General features: G+C 43.2%; 1 long non-coding RNA gene across 2 annotated transcripts; it reads left to right on the top strand.

Moving 5' to 3' along the window:
• Positions 1–175: 175 nt before the first annotated feature.
• Positions 176–18,704, top strand: LOC137763942 (uncharacterized). Of its 2 annotated transcripts, XR_011073870.1 has the most exons (5): positions 176–271; positions 954–1,096; positions 2,969–3,061; positions 18,009–18,258; positions 18,370–18,704. It is a non-coding gene; the product is annotated as an uncharacterized lncRNA (long non-coding RNA). The 2 variants fall into 2 exon arrangements; XR_011073869.1 differs by lacking the exon at positions 18,370–18,704 and having other exon boundaries at positions 18,009–18,354.
• The last annotated feature ends 52 nt before the right edge of the window (positions 18,705–18,756 follow it).

Genomic DNA, 18,756 nt, shown 5'->3' with positions numbered 1-18,756 from the left:
GGGGTCCCGTGGGGGGGCGGGGCGCGGGGGGCGCTGGGACTGGGCCCGGGACCCGTGGGAGGGGGCGGGGGGGCGCGGGGCGCTGCGTCCTTCGGAGCCCCGGAGAGCTGCAGGGCGGGTCTTTGTCGCGTTGAGACAAAGCCGCTGAACCTGAGCCGTCGCCTGTGCAGGTGCGCGGGCTCGTTCGCGGGAGGCGTGCGCTCGGGGAGCGGGCTTCCTGCACGAGGTCGCCGCTCAGAGGCTGATTGGACGGAATCTCGCGACACCCAAGGTACTGGCGCTTGTGCCGGATCCACGTGAGAGTTCTCCGGGTTTGCTTATGTGAGGTTTTGGGTTTTTTTAATATTTGGTCGAGTAATTTGCTGTTTGGCATCCTGGGCCACCATCCCATAGTTACGTAAAAAGTTGCACGTGGAATTCACTACGTAGATTTAGAAACTTAAGCTATTTTAGAACAAGGGACTACTTACCTAATACACATGTAACAGAGCACATCCTAACCTGATACCAGGCAGACGGTATTTGGTGTGGGGAAGGGAGGACTTACCATGGTACCTGAGTTCACTCACCTGCCAGCCCCTCCCTGGGTCTGTGAGAACTCCCGGCTGCGGTGTGAGGGACCAGCCTTCCAGCGCTGGCTGCCCAGCTTTTCCACGGTGGTGAGATCCCGACCCACACCATGAGCCGCGGTCACTGAGCGCTTCACCTGGATTCTCTTAGACTTATTGGAAGGAGGACTCCTGGAGACTCAAAAAGGCAAATGTATTTCCATGAATAGAAATATAATCCAACATATCTCTTCTGGGCCCAGTTTAATTTGCATTATCATTTTTTATTGCGTAGGTTTCTGGCCTTGGTGGGAAACTAGCTGTGAGTGAAGATGTGCTGAAATTTCACAAAAGTATGGGAAAGGTGGTAGAAATTGAAACGCAGTCATTTTTTTTTTCCTTCAGATTTTTACCATTAAAATGGTGGATGAAATGTTCATGCTGGTTCATCCTTTTCCATGATGGCGTGTGCACAGAACCCTGATTTGCAGCTCTGGTGTTTCTCTCTGTTTATTGAAAACATCTACCTCACAGGACTGCCAGTATTGGTCAGTATCCTGTATTTCAGGTATTGGTCTCATCTGCTGTGATTTTATTAAGACAAGGTCCCGGGTCATATTATGGCCGGCCACACACCACCGTTCCTTACCCCATCCTTCGTCAGAAAATGTCTTTTATTCTTAAAACTAAAATCTGCATACTCGTGGTGTGCCTAGCAGCTCTTGCAACAGCGTACCAAAGAGGAATTTGCTGTGGTGTCCTTTGTTCCTCACCTCCAAGGGCTGTTTCTGTCCCACCCCTGTCCAAGTCTGTGGGATCATCCACAAGAGACAATTAAAAACTCAGCCTGCCCCGCCATCTTTCTCAATTTTGGACCTGACTGGGCAACTCTAAAGGAAAAGTGTGCATTTCCAACTAAAGACAACACTTCAGTTAGGGGAGAAAAAAGGAACTGAAATGGTGCCCTTCTCCCACTTTGCTTCCTCTCAACTCCACGTTGTTCCTCATCCTGGTTCTGGCCTCACCTCTCTTGCTTTGGATTTTAAGTGTTACAAAAATCCTAACCAGCCGAGTTCTGGGAGACAGCTCCAGACAGCCCTTGCACCCCAGCTTCATTGTTTCTCCTCCTGGCTGTTCCGGGCCTCTTCAGAAACCCCTTGTGTCCCCTGGCATCCGTTGGTCACTGCTTCACGCCTGAGGCTTGGCGTCGTCCCAGGCTCCAGCACTGGTCCTTCCATAGTCTCATCCACCTCATCCTCCGTCTTGGAAAATAATCCGCTGGCTGCTCCTGCAGGCAGCCATGGGGAGGAGGAGGAACTCAGACAATACCCTGAGGGTCTGGAGATGCAGAATAGGTCTCAGATGGGAAGGCTGACTTCCTGGTCCTATTCCATTCTGAGTCCCAGTGAGCGTTCCCTCCAATCTGAGTGTGAGTTCCGTAAATTGCTTTAGGTGTTTTGCTTCCACAATTAGAATGTCGTGGAGCCTGTAGCCTACCCGATTCCTGTTACCCCCTTCTTCCCAACAGAAGCCCAGTTTTGTTCAGGTGTCCGTTCCTCCCCCAGGCCTGCGTGCCTCAGGGCAGACCGACACTGTCCCCAGCCTGAGTCTGAAAGATCTATGGGAAATCCCGTTGCTTTTGCAAGGTGGTAGCTCAGGAATGAGCTAATGGGGAACAGGAGGCAAGAGGGAAAGGAGCTGGAGGGGAAGGAGGCGTTCTGGAAGTTTCTGCACTCTTCTATAAGGAAGGAGGTGGGGTTTTCCCTTCCTTTGGAGGTTGTATGTCTACAGGTAACACGATAGCTCTTTTGCTGCAGCCTGAGCATGAAACCAGCCAGAGCAGGGAGGTGTGTCCCTCGATAACGTTATTGAGCCACGGTCCCTGTACCCCGGCTGACCTTCCCCATTCAGTGAGATAATTTGCTAGTATCTGAAGCCAAAAGCAGTGTATAGGAGAGGGTCCTGTTTTCTGTCCTCAATTGCTTGTTATTCGAGGCAAATAAACCCTACCTGCTTAACTCTCAGTGTACCAGGGGAACAGTCATCACCAGTGGACCTCCTCTCTTGTTTTCATATTTTGATGTCATTTTGCAAATCATTTATAAGAGGCAAGAATAAAGGAATGGTGAAAATAATTTTTTAATTAATTTTTATTGGAGTATAGTTGCTTTACAATGTTGTTAGTTTCTGCCGTACAGCAAAGTGAATCAGCCATACATACACATATATCCTCTCTTTTTTGGATTTCCTTCCCGTTTAGGTCACCACAGAGCATTGAGTAGAGTTCCCTGTGCTGTACAGTAGGTTCTCGTTAGTTGTCTATTTTATACATAGTTGTGTGAAAAATAATTTTTAAATTTTAATAAGAATTTAAACATAGCAAACTCAATTTTTTATTGCATATTTTCCTACATTTGAAGGAACATTACCCTAACTGGCCATGAATACAACTGTTGACAGGACCGAGGACTATGGATTTTTGCATCTCCAGCTCCGTACGTGGATTCTGTGAGGTAATCGGTAGCGGGGATGTGGGGTTTTTTGAACAAATTAAATGTAAAAATGTTGATCTGATACTGTTATTTCTCTGTTTAAAAAACTGCCCACAAGACACTTCCTTCTTCCAAACTTTAAAAAAAATAGTTTCTTTTCAGGTAATATTTACCTATTTATTAATGCCTCTAAGGTGTGTAACTTTGGTCCAGGCACTTAAATTCAGGCACATATTTCAGATTCTGTGGACTTTATTTCACCTCCAGAGGTGAGGTCTTGGGAACGATACAGAAACCCTCTCGCACACACTCATTCACACTCGAACACAGTCCGTAACATTTAGAGAATGCAGGGAGGTACAAAGATGGATATGGTCATGTGTCCATCTGCAAGCTGGGTAAGTAGAAATAGCTACACATAACATGTGTGTGACCTTCCTTCCTTCCTTTTTCTTTCTTTTTTTTTTCTTTTTTGTTCACTTGTTCATTTGACAGGGATTTTATTTGGGGGTCTGATGACCGCTTAAGTGAGTAGTTCAACAGACATCACACTTCATTGCTCTTCAATCGTGAATTCTACCTGAATTCATCCAGTTCTTGTATTTAGCCAGTGGTCATCTGGTGTGCCAATGCCACCTGCGCCCTAGCCACTGACCCTTCCCTGTTTGTTGCACAAAAATTACTTTGGAATTCTGCTTCAAACTGGGACTTGCCCACCCGCATTCTGCCCCACCTCCACTTCCTCAAAGCCCACTAAAACGACAGCAAAGGAATAAGAAAGTGTCGGCCTGCAAGGAACGAGGACAAAGGTCAGGAGAGATTTCCACAAACGTTCGGCCAAGGACAAGTGTTTGCAGGTGGAAAGTGGATGAAGGAGGAGTAACTAGTTGGTCAGAGAGGAGGAGTTCAAACCCAAGAGTGAAGACGCGGGCCAGCCCCCCTGAGGCGCTGAAGCCTCCGCACTTGGGAGGTGAGGGTCCCTGAAGGACGGGTGAAGGTCTACACGTGAACTAGTTAGGCCCCAGGGCCCTTCTGTCCTCACCCTGCACTACCAGGCACTGTCTATCCATCCGTGGGCCAAAGAGGGGCATCAGGTGAGTGCCTGGCCAGAGAGAGAGGATGGCGGCACACAAAAGCTCTCCAGGCATCTGCCGTGGCAGGAGCCCAGTGGAAGGCCGGTTCTCTACTAGAGCACCTGCTTGTGGATTTCACAAATCAGTGCTCCACACGGAGAACTTCTTCTAAAATGTTTAGAATCTCACTCTTCAGTATGATGGGCAGTCCAGGAATCAGTAACCATGTGATGAACACCTGCAACATGGTAAGGAAAATACACACAGAAGTGAAAGGGATCTGGAAAAAACAGACAATGCAAGGAGAACAGGACTTCAAAGCTGTAATTGATTGATAGCATCAAAGGGACAAAGTAAGATATGCCTGTAACACAAAAATAGGAAACGATGAAAGAAGAACACTCAACAAGAAAGCTCTCTTGAAAATTAAATATATGATGTAAATAAAATATTCAATGAAAAGAACTGAAGGATAAATTTGGGAAAGGTGGAAAATAGACGAGGAAAGATTAGAATGTAGGTGAATCTATCCAGAGACTTACTAATAGGAGCTTCAGAAAGGAGATCAGAGAAAACAGTGGGGAACAAATCACCAAAGAAATAATAAAAGAAATTTTCCCATAGCTGAAGGGGAGGTGTCCCCATATGGATAGGGCCTGCCCAGAGCAAGACATGTCCTTGAACTTCAAGACATTTCATCATTAAATTTCAGAACATCTTGGATAAGGGAAAAAAACTGTAAAACCTTTCAGAGAGAAAAGCTAATCAAAAAATGGAACAGGACTCAGAACAGCATCAGAGCCATTTCTGGCCGCTCTTGATGGTGACAGACAACAGAGCGCCACCTTAAACGTTCAGAGGGAAGACTGTTTTCATCCTAGGATCCTTGACTAAACTAAACCATAAATCAGTAGTGTAGAATACACACACTTTTAAATACACGAGTTCTCAAACATTGTACCTCCATTCTTTTTCAGGCAGCTGGAAGATGTACGTTAGCAAAATAGAGGATTAAAACAAGAAAAGAGAAGATACAGGCAAGAAGATACTAGGAAAAAAAAGCAGCTAGGTGGCAGGAAAGGCGACCCAGGACCTCTAGAAAACAACAGGCTAGGGACAGGAGAAGGGAAGGGGCTCCAGAGGTAGCTAAGAAAAACAGAACGGAAGTATTCGAGTGTAAGGAGTATATTCTTAATAAGTATATGGCAGAGATGCTGGAGCATTGGGGAAAAATTAACAATAGGTAGCTGGAAAACCAAACAAATGATAAAATGAGGCAATTATTAACTTCAGAAAAAAAGAAAGCGTGTGCAGGAAAAGAAAAAGTGTGGTTGCAATGCATTACTTGGCTCTTGGTCACTGAGTGACCGATATTTATATAGTCTCACTAATGTAACGTCAGCTGTTGATTTAACAAAGATTATACATAACTGTGCTGAGGGAGGGAAGAAGAAAAGTGGGGTCGGGGTAAGGGAGGGATAGTCTAGTATTTATTCACAATGGTGGGAATCAAGAGACAAGGACTTAAATTGGCAAATCAAGAAACAATGACAGAAGCTATAATTTTTTAAAGATATGAAGGAAGATATCAGTGACGCTAGCTAGAAAAGTTGAAGGTGGTAACCTGTAGGGCTGGGACTGGCTGTGGGGAAGGATGGAGCTGGAGATCGCTGGGTTTTATTATAAAGCCTTTTAGTACTGTTTGACTTTTTATTTTATTTAATTTTTAAAACATCTTTATTGGAGTATAATTGCTTTACAGTGGTGTGTTGTTTTCTGCTGTATAACAAAGTGAATCAGCTGTACATATACATATATCCCCATATCCCCTCCCTCTTGCGTCTCCCTCCCACCCTCCCTATCCCACCCCTCTAGGTGGTCACAAAGCACCGAGCTGATCTCCCTGTGCTATGCGGCTGCTTCCCACTAGCTATCTATTTTACATTTGGTAGTGTATATATGTCCATGCCACTCTCTCACTTCGTCCCAGCTTACCCTTCCCCCTCCCCGTGTCCTCAAGTCCATTCTCTACGTCTGCGTCTTTATTCCTGTCCTGCCCCTAGGTTCGTCAGAACCATTTTTTTTTTAGATTCCATATATATGTGTTAGCATAGGGTATTTGCTTTTCTCTTTCTGACTTAACCTCACTCCATATGACAGACTCTAGGTCCATCCACCTCACTACAAATAACTCAATTTTGTTTCTTTTTATGGCTGAGTAATATTCTATTGTATATATGTGACACATCTTCTTTATCCATTCATCTGTCGATGGACACTTAGGTTGCTTCCATGACCTGGCTATTGTAAATAGAGCTGCAATGAACATTGTGGTATATGTAGCTTTTTGAATTATGGTTTTCTCAGGGTATATGCCCAGTAGTGGGATTGCTGGGTCATACGGTAGTTCTATTTTTAGTTTTTTAAGGAACCTCCATGCTGTTCTCCATAGTGGATATATCAATTAACATTTCCACCAACAGTGCAAGAGGGTTCCCTTTTCTCCACATCCTCTCCAGCATTTGTTGTTTGTAGATTTTTTGATGATGGCCATTCTGACCAGTGTGAGGTGATACCTCATTGTGGTTTTGATTTGCATTTCTCTAATGATAGTGATGCTGAGCATCGTTCCATGTGATTGTTGGCCATCTGTATGTCTTCTTTGGAGACTATTTGACTTTTTAAATGATAGATATGTATGTGCTTGTGTGTGTGTGTGTTTTCCTTTGATAAAAAGTAAAGTTTGTTTTTAAACAGTCTCACTTGTGAACATTGTTCAAGTCCTATTTCTGGGCCCGATCCTGTGAGATTCCAATCTAGTGAGAGTGGGACTCAGGAAATGAAATTTACATAGAACCTCAAGAAATTCGGATGCAGGGACTTTCCGGTGGTGCAGTGGTTAGGAATCCACCTGCCAGTGCAGGCAATATGGGTTTGAGCCCTGGTCCAGGAAGATCCCACATGCTGCGGAGCAACTAAGCTCGCGCGCCACAACTACTGAGCCCACATGCCACAGCTACGGAAGCCTGCACGCCTAGAGTCCGTGCTCTGCAACAAGAGAGGCCACCGCAATGAGAAGCCCGCACACCACAACGAAGAGCAGCCCCTGCTCGCCGCAACTAGAGAGAAAGCCCGTGTGCAGCAACGAAGACCCAACGCAGCCAAAAATAAATTAATTAATTAATTAAAAAAAAAAGAAAATTGGATGCAGATGGTTTGTGGACAATACTTTGAGAAACATCACTCAGATCCCCTAGAATTCTACGCAAAGTCTTGCAAGAATGTGCAGTTTTTTGGAGAGAGACCATACTTTTAAGATTCTCTTTGATGGCCCCAAACCCAAAAAAGTTTAAGCATTGCTGTTCTGTGTCTGCCTTCCTTCCAAGAATAATTGAGATTCCATTCATTAATTAAGGTCAAAAGCACAGCTAATTATTGTTGTAGTGAGTTAAACACTTTGTAAAACTCATTAATGTTATAGACTGGAAAGCACTGGCTGAATTTTCAGCCCATTGCTTAGCACACTACCAAGGAGAATAGCAGTGCATTAGTACTGCAGTGCATTGAATATAAATCGAGTGGCTTGATACACTAACACAAGTGTAAATCAACTATACTTCAATTAAAAAAAAACTCTAGTGGCTTGAAAAAGTTAATGTGGACCCATTGGCACCTACCAGTGACGTTGACCAAGCCTACAGTTAAATCTTATTCAGTTGAAAAAAACGTGCATATGTTGTCATTCAGTATCTTTATCTAATAATGCTGCATAAATAGTGCTGGAGTCCAACTAGAAAAGTTAATGCAGGTATTTTGACAACCTTGTACTTTTATTCAACATTTTAGTAACTTTATGGTGTAAGCCAGCCTTTCTCAAATTTATTTAACCTATCAACCTTTTTTTTTTTTTTAATTTATTTATTTATTTTTGGCTGCGTTGGGTCTTTGTTGCTGTGTGCGGGCTTCCTCTAGTTGCAGTGAGTGGAGGCTACTCTTCGTTGCGGTGCACGGGCTTCTCATTGCAGTGGCTTCTCCCGTTGCAGAGCACGGGCTCTAGGCGCACGGGCTCAGTAGTTGTGGCGCATAGGCTTAATTGCTCCGTGGCATGTGGGATATTCCCGGACCAGGGCTTGAACCCATGTCCCCTGCATTGGCAGGTGGATTCTTAACCACTGCGTCACCAGGGAAGCCCCAACCTTTCAACCTTTTAAAAATTGTTTTTGTCTTTATAAAACATGAGAGGAGTTCATGATTCGTGATTTGGATTAAACTAGACAGCAAAATATGATTTTAGATTAATTGCTGGAAGGAATTAAATTTGGATTCATACGTTTTCTTTAAACTTTGCTATACATTAAGAAGTTAGAGCAGTTACTTTTTTATTTTAGTGACTATAAAAAGTATAAAATATTTTTAAAAGATACATCACATAGACCAGCACAAACCAGTAGCCAAGTTAGTTTTGTTTTTTTTTAATTTTTATTTATTTATTTATTTATTTATTTATTTTTGGCTGTGTTGGGTCTTCGTTTCTGTGCGAGGGCTTTCTCTAGTTGCGGCAAGTGGGGGCCACTCTTCATCGCAGTGCGCGGGCCTCTCACTATCGCGGCCTCTCTTGTTGCGGAGCACAGGCTCCAGACGCGCAGGCTCAGTAATTGTGGCTCACGGGCCTAGTTGCTTCGCGGCATGTGGGATCTTCCCAGACCAGGGCTCGAACCCGTGTCCCCTGCATCGGCAGGCAGATTCTCAACTACTGCGCCACCAGGGAAGCCCCTAGTATGTGTTGAATGAATAACAACATATAGCATGGCAATTGTTAGTTATTTAAGCAGATTGTATGCCAATTTGCATATCAAATGTTTCTTATTAATAGATCAGTCATCTCTGATATTCTTAGGTGTGGCACACTATTTCTTAAAAATAATAGCAAGCCCATCCGTAACACTTACTGTGTCCCAAGACCTTGTCCTAAGCATTTTCTTGTTGTTAGTTCATTTAACCCTGGCAACAACCCTATGAGGGAAGTAGTATTATCACTCCCATTTTACAGATGAGAAAATTGATACACGCAGTTAAGTAGCTGTGCACAGCTAATGAACAGCCAAGCAATGATTAGAAACCATCAGTCTGGCACTAGAATCTTATCCTTTTAACTACTCTCACAAGACAAACTAGTACAGAAAAACAATCACATAAGCAATTGTATCAATATACTGTACAATAAAATATCAAATGAAATCTGCATGATACCTCTTGTTTAACAGGCAAAGATTTTGCATCATTCTTTGATATCCTTGAACTAATATTTCTATTTCACTTCTCCCACATAATTTTATCTTAATGTAAAACAATTTGTATACTTCAAAATCTTTGATTATTCAATTGTACTCTGTAACAAAATATGTATATAAATTTAATTTTCTGGGCTAATGAAGCTCTAAAAATATTCTGTCATTCTAGCTCAAAATTTATCAATCTAATAAAAATTTATAATTCTTAAACATAAAAAATAAACTTGTGCTATAAATGCATTTCTCAATGACAGATAAAGCTAAGATTCACCTTATTTACTCTTATGGATAAATATTACTCATTGCAAGAATCAGACAGGTTCAACATTAATTCATACTTTTCCTTTGTTGTTATAGATGTAAACGTTGAGAAACTGTATTTACAAAAATAAGTAGATGATAATGGAATGAATTTTGTTACAGCATTATAATTTTTTCCAAGTCAAATTTTAAAAAACCACTGTGTTCTAAACATTAAAAATTAGACTGGTGTCCAACATATGAAAAACTCACTGTTAGAAGTTAGCATTAACTTCCAACTGTTTTTAATGGACTTTCTATTCTCTTCTATGTATTTGTTTTTTCCTTTCCAGTCAATTGTGAGACTCTCATTATTATAGATTTAGAAGATATTGTGATTCTGTCAAAGGCTAAGTCCCTCACTTACTCTCATTCTCATAAAAAAATTTTTTGGCTCTTATTTACCTTTCCCAATCATTTTTATGATCAACTTGTCAATTTTGTAAAAATCTGGGTTGGGATGTTTACTGAAGTGCACTGCATTTTTGATGAATTTGGGCATATTTGATATTGTTCCAATACTGAGTCTTCCCATTCAGGAACTCAGCAAGTCTCTCCACCTCTGCAAGCCTTGTTTCATGTCCCACAATGAAGTTTCATAGTTTTTGTTTCATGGGTTTCGCATATTATTTTCTGAATTTAAGATACATGTGTTTTGACCACTTTAAAGGCATTCTTCCTTCCTTCCTCCATCTCTCCCTCCCTCCCTTCCTTCCTTCCTTTTTCTGTTTTTCCTCTTGCCATCCCAAATAGATTGCAAACCCTTGCGGGATTGGAAATGGACTGCCTCATAACCTCCTAAGTGCCTAGGACAAAGCTGTGCTGGAACGGTTGCTAAGGAAAGAAATACTTGTTGAAGAAATAAATGAATGAAAGTCCTGATTCATAAACTAGAAACGCGACAGGAATAATCTGGGAGAGATTCTTGGAAAGGATTCAAAAGAATCATAGTTCCTTAAAACTGGATGATAGTGTGGCTTGATTATACCACATGGCAGATTTGACAAGCTGTTTGATATTTTTTTGTAACTAAAGAGACAAAATGACCTGGATATTAGACAGATTCTCCCAGTGTGGATTCACTCAGCGATCCAGAGGAGATAAATATTTGCTTCTGATTTCCTAAGGCTTTGAGAAAAATGCTAAAGTTTTTCCACCTGTGAGGGTTCCTGAAACATTATTTTCACTGAACATTAAGGATCATTTAAAATTTTCTTTTAAGAAGGATGTCTGGGGAGTTCCCTGGGGGCCTAGTGGTGAGGATTCGGTGCTTTCACTGCCATGGCCCTGGGTTCAACCCCTGGTCGGCGAGCTGAGGTCCCATAAGCCGCGTGGCGTGGAGTTGGGGTCTCCTTCCTCTTCGAGGCCCGTTTCAAACTCCTCCCCTCCCTCCAACCCCAGCTTTGAATCTCACGTCATCAGATACACCACCCCCTGTACCTCACTGCCCTTTGCCCTTATTTCTCAGAGATTTTAGCAGCTGGCTCCCCGTCCTTGTCTCCAGGAAAAGTCCTGTCATGATTCTAAGTCATTTCAATATCCGTTTGGCTCAGGCTTCAGCTTTCCAGCCCTCAGCCCCTTGACTTCCTTTCTTCCTAGGCTTTTGCCTGGGTCAGTCATGCACCGTGAGATCACACCCTAGAGCTTGACCTCGTACTCTCAATGGCCAGCATCCTCTGGTACCACCACTGCCACCCCTGCCGCCTCTGGCCCCTGCCACCCTCTCCCTGTGCTGAGGTCTACAGCCCCTCGACCCACCACCTCCCAGTCACGCCTCAGCCCCCCGGACCCCTCTCTCCTCCTTACCTAGCATACTTTCCTTGGTCAATTACTATTTCACTCCCTTGCAGAGTTCTAATTATCCACCTGCCCTATCCATCCTCCTTCCTTCCAAAATGCTAGAATTATAGCTGAGCACACAGCTGGCCATATACACTACATTTCCTGGGCTTCCTTGACTTAAATGTGGCCGTAGGACTAACGTTTTACCAACGGAATATGAGCCTAAGTGATGTGCGACCCCTGCAGGCTAGGCCTTTAAAACAAGGGCAGTGCTTTCTCCTCATGCGTTCTTTCCCCTCCTGATAACGGGTAAAGGTGTGCCTGCTTCCCAGTACCCATGATTCAGATGGGAACAAAGCCCTACCACGAAAGTCAAACGAGAGAAGGCCCCTCCCTCTGCCCCTTAAAGGATCATCTGAAGCTGGGACCCAGTGACCTGGAACGGTCACTTCAGCCTGTGGCTTGAAATAGACCTAAAATCTGCTTTAAGTCTCAGAATTAATGTTGGATTGCTTCGTTACAGCAACCTAGCTTGACTCTAAGGAATACAGCTCTCAACGCCCTTGGTTCTCTCTCGTCTGAATACTCCCCTGGCAGGACCACAAGCCTGGTTGAAACTCCACCTCTCCCTCCCCTGCGCTCATCCACGGTATCCGGCCACAGAAAAACCCTTGCTGACCCGGCTGGCTCACTTTAATTTCTGGCCACTGAACTCCCAGTAGGCTTTGAACGCTGCCTGGTAATCACACCATCCCTCCCCCTCGGCCGCCCTCCGGGACAAACCATCCTCCTTGCCCAGACCTCCCACAGGGCATCCCCAGCCTCACGCTCGGCTGGTGACCCTGTGTTCTATTTCCCTGAGGGAACTGAGAGCTCCAGGATTTCAAGGCGCGCCTGTCTCCTATGTCCCGAGCCTCTCGCACCCGTGCCTACCTCCTGTTCCTGTGGGTGACCGGTTCGTTCTTCCACGTTTGCACCAGATCTCAAAACTTCTTCTCTAGGCAGAGACTTTACCCTAGCCATTCTCCCTTCTCTCTGGCACCATCGAATTTTCTCTCTGCTTCACCTTCCCCATAGCATACAAATATTCCTTTATTTCTCCCACCTTGAAAAAAATCTAAAAAGCCTTTCAAGCGCCCTTTCCTTCTGGCTATCCCTTCAGCTCTCTGCTGCTGCTTTTTTATATGTCTTGAATTTAGCTTTTGTCTTTTTATTTTAAATTATTTTGAAAAATTTCAAGCATACACAAAGGTAGAAAGACATATATCATTACCCAGTTTCAAAGACTGTAAACATTTTGTCAATCTTATTTCATGCACCCGCCTTCCCTAAATCTGGAGTATCTTAAACCAAATCCCAGACGTCGTATCATTCACCTGTAAATCATCCACTGTACATCTCTAACAGATAATGACTCTAAAAAATGCCAGTCACAATACCAATATCATACAACAAATCTACAATAAATACATGATCAGTGTTTAAATTTCCTAGTTTGTTTCAAAAACATCTTTTTTAAAAAATAGATTGGCTCAACTCAGGCACTCAACATGTTGTATTTAGAGGCGGTTTTTCGACTCTAACAGTTTCTTCCCCTCCCCTCTTTTCATGCCATTTATGGTTTCTGGTTTTTTATACAAAGCTCATTTTCCCCATGGAAGTCCCCACGTTCTGGATTCGGCTTACTGCATCCTCATGACTTTGTCCAGCATGTTCCTTTCTCTCCTATATTTCCTGTAAATAGATAGTAATAGCTATTTTTTTTTCCATTTTTAAAAATCGAAGTTGATTTACAATGTGTTAGTTTCAGGTGTACAGAGAAGTGATTCAGTTATATACATATAGAATACATATAATATATATATTTTTCATATTCATTTCCATTATGGTTTATTACAGGATATCGAATATAGTTCCCTGTGCTATACTGTAGGTCCTTGTTGATTGTCTCTTTCACATATAGTAGTGTGTATCTGTTAATCCCAAACTCCTAATTTATCCCTCCCCCCCTTTCCCCTTTGGTAACCACAAGTCTGTTCTCTATGTTTCTGAGTCTGTTTCTGTTACGTAGATAAGCTCATTTGTGTCATATTCTAGATTTCACATATAAGTGATATCACATGGTATTTATCTTTCTCTGTCTGGCTGACTTCACTTAGTATGATCATCTCCAGGTCCATCCATGTTGCTGCAAATGGCATTATTTCATTCTTTTTTCTGGCTGAGCAGTAGTAACACCTTGAGGCTTGATTCTCTGCTTTCTGGACCCCACCTCGGTCTCACGTTCACCCTGCTACCATCTAAGACTGTGTGTGGTCAGGCTCCTTGACGACCCACGTCGCTACGACCCCTTCTCAGGCCCTTCTTCCCGCTCCTCCGGCAGCGTGGGGACTTCTCACGGTGCCCCCTTGGTGACCCCCTTTGTCTGGCTCCTAGGACCCCACCCTTGGGTTCTGCTCTTAACCTCGCTTGTTGCTCCTTCCCAGTCTGTTCTGCAGCTCCTGTGACCACTTCTGCCTCTATGTGTTGGTGCACTGGAGGATTCTCTTTTTTTTTCCCTTCTCTACGTGCACTGACTTGATGCCCTCATCCATCCAGTTCTCAGGCTTTGATGACCATTTCATATGTGCTGACTTCCTAGTTTTAGAGCTTTGGCCCGGGTCCCTCCCCCAAGCCCCAAATTCGTATAGCCAGCGGTTGAGCTGGTATTTCCATCTGCGTGTCTAACGAGCACCTCAGCATGGTCCCGTCTGTGACTGGACACCTGAGCTCCTTCCCGGTCTGCTCCCCCTCAGACTCCTTCATCACAGTTGATAGAACGTCACCCTTCCAGTTTTTCAGGTCAGAAATCTCAGAGTCATTCTAGACTCTTTCTCTCAACCCCAGATAGAATCTGTCATAAATCCGAGTGACTACTTTCACAACACACCCACAGCCTGGATATTTCCCACCACCTCTACTGCTGTCATCTTGATGCCACCCTTTGTCATCTCGTGCCTCACACCATCGCTACTAACTGCTCCGCCCCACTCCCTGTTCTTAGCACAGCAGTTAGGGTGAGCTTTCAAAAGTGCAGGTCACCACCTCACTCCGGTAAGCATGGCCATCATCACAAAGTCTACAAACAGTAGATGCAGGAGAGGGTGTGGAGAAAAGGGAACCTCCTTCCTCCTGCACTGCCGGTGAGAATGTAAATTGGTGCAGCCACTATGGAGAACAGTATGGAGGTTCCTTAAAAAACTAAAAATAGAGTTACCATATGATCCAGCAATCCCACTCCTGGGCATATATCTGGACAAAACTGTAATTCAAAAAGATACATGTACCCCAGTGTTCACAGCAGCACTACTTGCAATCACCGAGATATAGAAGCAACCTAAGTGTCCATCAACAGAAGAATGGATAAAAAAGATGTGGTACATATATACAATGGGATACTACTCAGCCATAAAAAAGAATGAAACAATGTCATTTGCAGCAATATGGATGGACCTAGAGATTATCATACTAAGTGAAGTAAGTCACACGGAGAAAGAGAAATATCATATGATATCACTTATATGTGGAATGTAAAAAAACGATACAAATGAACTTATTTACAAAACAGAAATAGACCCACAAACATAGATAACAATCTTATGGTTACCAAAGGGGAAGGGGGAGAGGGATAAACTGGGAATTTAGGATTAACAGCTACACACCACTATATATAAAATAAATAAACAACAAGGACCTACTCTACAGCACAGGGAACTACGCTCAATACCTTGTAATAACCTATAATGGAAAAGAATCTGAAAAAGAATATGTATATATTCAGATGTGTATATGTATGTGTGTATGTGTGTTTCTGTCCTGCTCCCCCAAAACTTCTCTGCCATCTCCCGCATGGTCTCCCCCTTGCTTTCCCCACTCTGGCCACACTGGCCCTCCTGCTGTCCCACCACCCGCCTGCCTCTCCCTCCCCGTCCCTCTTCCTCCTCCCTCCCCCCGCTCCACTCATCTTAGCTTTAGGTGCTCTGCCTGGGCTGGTCTTCCCGCTGCATCAGCACAGCTCACTCCCTCACTTCCCTCAGACTTTGCCTTTCCATCGAATCCTTTCCTGACTACCCTCTTCAACATTACGTTCCCCGAGAAGTGGAATTGGTGGGTCAAAGAGCATCAGCATTTGAGTTTTCATAAAACCTGAATTTGACCAAATTACTGTCACCAGCATGAGCCTACAGGTTTCCCCTAGAGCCTGGCCAACTGAGGCTGTTAACAGCTTTCGAATTCTTGACTATCACAGTGTAGTTTAATTTGCCTTTCTTTTCCCACGTGAGAGTTTGAACATCAGTTTAAGAGCCATTTCTGGCAATCTGTATGTCTTCTTTGGAGAAATGTCTGTTTAGGTCTTCTGCCCATTTTTGGATTGGGTTGTTTTTTTGATATTGAGCCACATGAGCTGCTTGTAAATTTTGGAGATTAATCCTTTGTCAGTTGCTTCATTTGCAAGTATTTTCTCCCATTCTGAGGGTTGTCTTTTCGTCTTGTTTATGGTTTCCTTTGCTATGCAAAAGCATTTAAGTTTCATTAGGTCCCATTTGTTTACTTTTTATTTTATTTCCATTACTCTAGGAGGTGGGTCAAAAAAGATCTTGCTGTGATTTATGTCAAAGAGTGTTCTGCCTATGTTTTCTTCTAAGAGTTTTATACTGTCTGGCCTTACACATGAAAAGATGCTCAACATCACTAATCATTAGAGAAATGCAAATCAAAACCACAGTGAGGTACCTATCACCTCACACTGGTCAGAATGGCCATCATCAAAAAATCTACAAACAATAAATGCTGGAGAGGGTGTGGAGAAAAGGGAACCCTCTTGCACTGTTGGTGGGAATGTAAATTGATACACCCACTATGGAGAACAGTATGGAGGTTTCTTAAAAAACCAAAAATAGAACTACCATATGACCCAGCAATCCCACTACTGGGTATATACCCTGAGAAAACCGTAATTCGAAAAGCTACATATACCACAATGTTCATTGCAGCACTACTTACAGTTGCCAGGACATGGACGCAACCTAAGTGTCCATCGAGAGATGAATGGATAAAGAAGATGTGGCACATATATACAATGGAATATTACTCAGCCATCAAAAGAAATGAAATTGAGTTATTTGTAGTGAGGTGGATGGACCTAGAGTCTGTCATACAGAGTTAAGTAAGTCAGAAAGAGAAAAACAAATACTGTATGCTAATGCACATATATGGAATCTAAAAAAACAGTACTGATGAACCTAGTGGCAGGGCAGGAATAAAGACACACATGTAGAGAACGGACTTGAGGACACAGTGGGGGACTGGGAAGCTGGGATGAAGTGAGAGAGTGGCATGGACATATATACACTACCAAATGTAAAATGGATAGATAGTGGGAAGCAGCCGCATAGCACAGGGAGATCAGCTCGGTGCTTTGTGACCACCTAGAGGGATGGGATAGGGAGGGTGGGAGGGAGGCTCAAGAGGGAGGAGATATGGGGATATATGTATATGTATAGCTGATTCACTTTGTTGTACAACTGAAACTAATACAACATTGTAAAGCAGTTATACTCCAATAAAGATATTAAAAATAAATAAAAATAAAAATAAAATACAAATGCTACTACAACATTAAAAAAAAAGAGCCATTTCTGAAAACTGTAAGTTCAGATTCCTCATCCACTTTTCTAAGGATGTTGGTCTTCTCATTTACTTTGTAGAAGCTCTTTGTGAATTACAGAAATGAGTACTTGCCTGTGATAATAGTTGGAATTGCCAACTACAAACTGGCACTTGCCATCTACCTCTACAAGGATTAAATCATGCAGCACGGCAGCTGCTGACCTTCAACCCCCTCACTGAAAGGAGTTCAGGCTGGAGATCAGGAAGGAGGCCCTCTGTGCTCTGGGAAAAACTGGCAGAACAGGTCTTCAGATAGTTAGATATTTTCAGGAGCTGATTTTATGAACCCCGTTTCTTGCATCTTCTCATATCTACAAAAGCACTAAAGTCATCAACGGTGACATCTGCTCCTCGTGACTAGCAGCAACCTTGTGCCAAAATGTGTGCTTGACTGCACGTCCCGCTTCACTAGAGTCACGTAGATACTGGCCTCCCCCTCCGCCTCTTTGGAACAGCTTCTCAGAGCTCTGAAATGCTGTCTCTCAGGCTATAGCCCTCCTTTTGCCCCAAATAAAACTTAGCTCACAACTCTCACATTGTGCATTTTTTTTTCAGTCTACAGAATAAAATGTTCCCAGCTTGTCATTTGTCTTTGACTTTATTTATGATGGGTTTTTCTATGCAGAATTTTTAAAAATTGGAAGTCTATTTCATTAATATTTTCTTTTATGGGTTCTGAGTATTGCGTCATACTATAAAACCCCTCTCCCATTTGAGATAACTTTTTTTCTTTTACGTTTAAATCTTTTATGCATCTGGAATTCATTTTGGTACAAGATGTGCATTACATGTCCGACTTTATTGCTTTTTCAGATGGTCCCCCATTTGCCCCGCACCGTTTGTTGAATGCTTCATGTTTTCTCCGTTGACATGAAATGCCTCCCAGGGGATTCTTGGGCAGACTTCATGGCTTCTGAGCTGAGCTTGTGGTGACAGTGGTTCCTCTTTGTGAAACCTCTCCAGGCAGGCAGAGACCTCAGACATGCCACTGAGAGCTGCAAACAAGTCAAACCTGCACCAGTACCGGCATACGTGAGGTCTCCAAATTACAGCCTGGAATGATGTGAGCACATGATTCCCATCTAGTTGGTTTCTCCACCCCACATACCATCTCTCCAATAAAGTCAGGAGGTGACAGGGAATAGTCACATGGTTTTGGTTGTTTGTTTTGCAGACTTCACTCCATCAACATGTGAGGAAGACCCGAACTTAATATTTGCAAAGCACTTTGAACTATGGAGAAGAAAGGTGCTATGTAATCCTCGTGTTATCTTTTAGGTTTCAAGCATGTTACTGTGACATCAGCATCCTAGGCTTAATGAAGTTTTATTTCAGTTAATATAAGTTCATCCCTCTGTGTTCAACTAGCTGTGAAACCAAGCCACTGGGTGTGGATTATGAGGGCTGAAGTTTTGGGGGGTGGGGTGAAATTTTTCAGAATTCGTGATAGCACATGAGACCACTGAAGCCGGTTTACCTGCCTTCTATCTACAAGGATGCTTTTTAAACTAGGACACACATCTATTGTTCAGTGATAATTATAGTGATAATGCTGACACTA

The sequence above is a fragment of the Eschrichtius robustus genome, chromosome 4, assembly GCF_028021215.1.
Source record: "Eschrichtius robustus isolate mEscRob2 chromosome 4, mEscRob2.pri, whole genome shotgun sequence".
In the NCBI taxonomy this organism is placed as follows: domain Eukaryota; kingdom Metazoa; phylum Chordata; class Mammalia; order Artiodactyla; family Eschrichtiidae; genus Eschrichtius; species Eschrichtius robustus.
The sequence above is the reverse complement of the archived record's forward strand: the minus strand, read 5'-3'. Positions and strand labels throughout refer to the sequence as shown.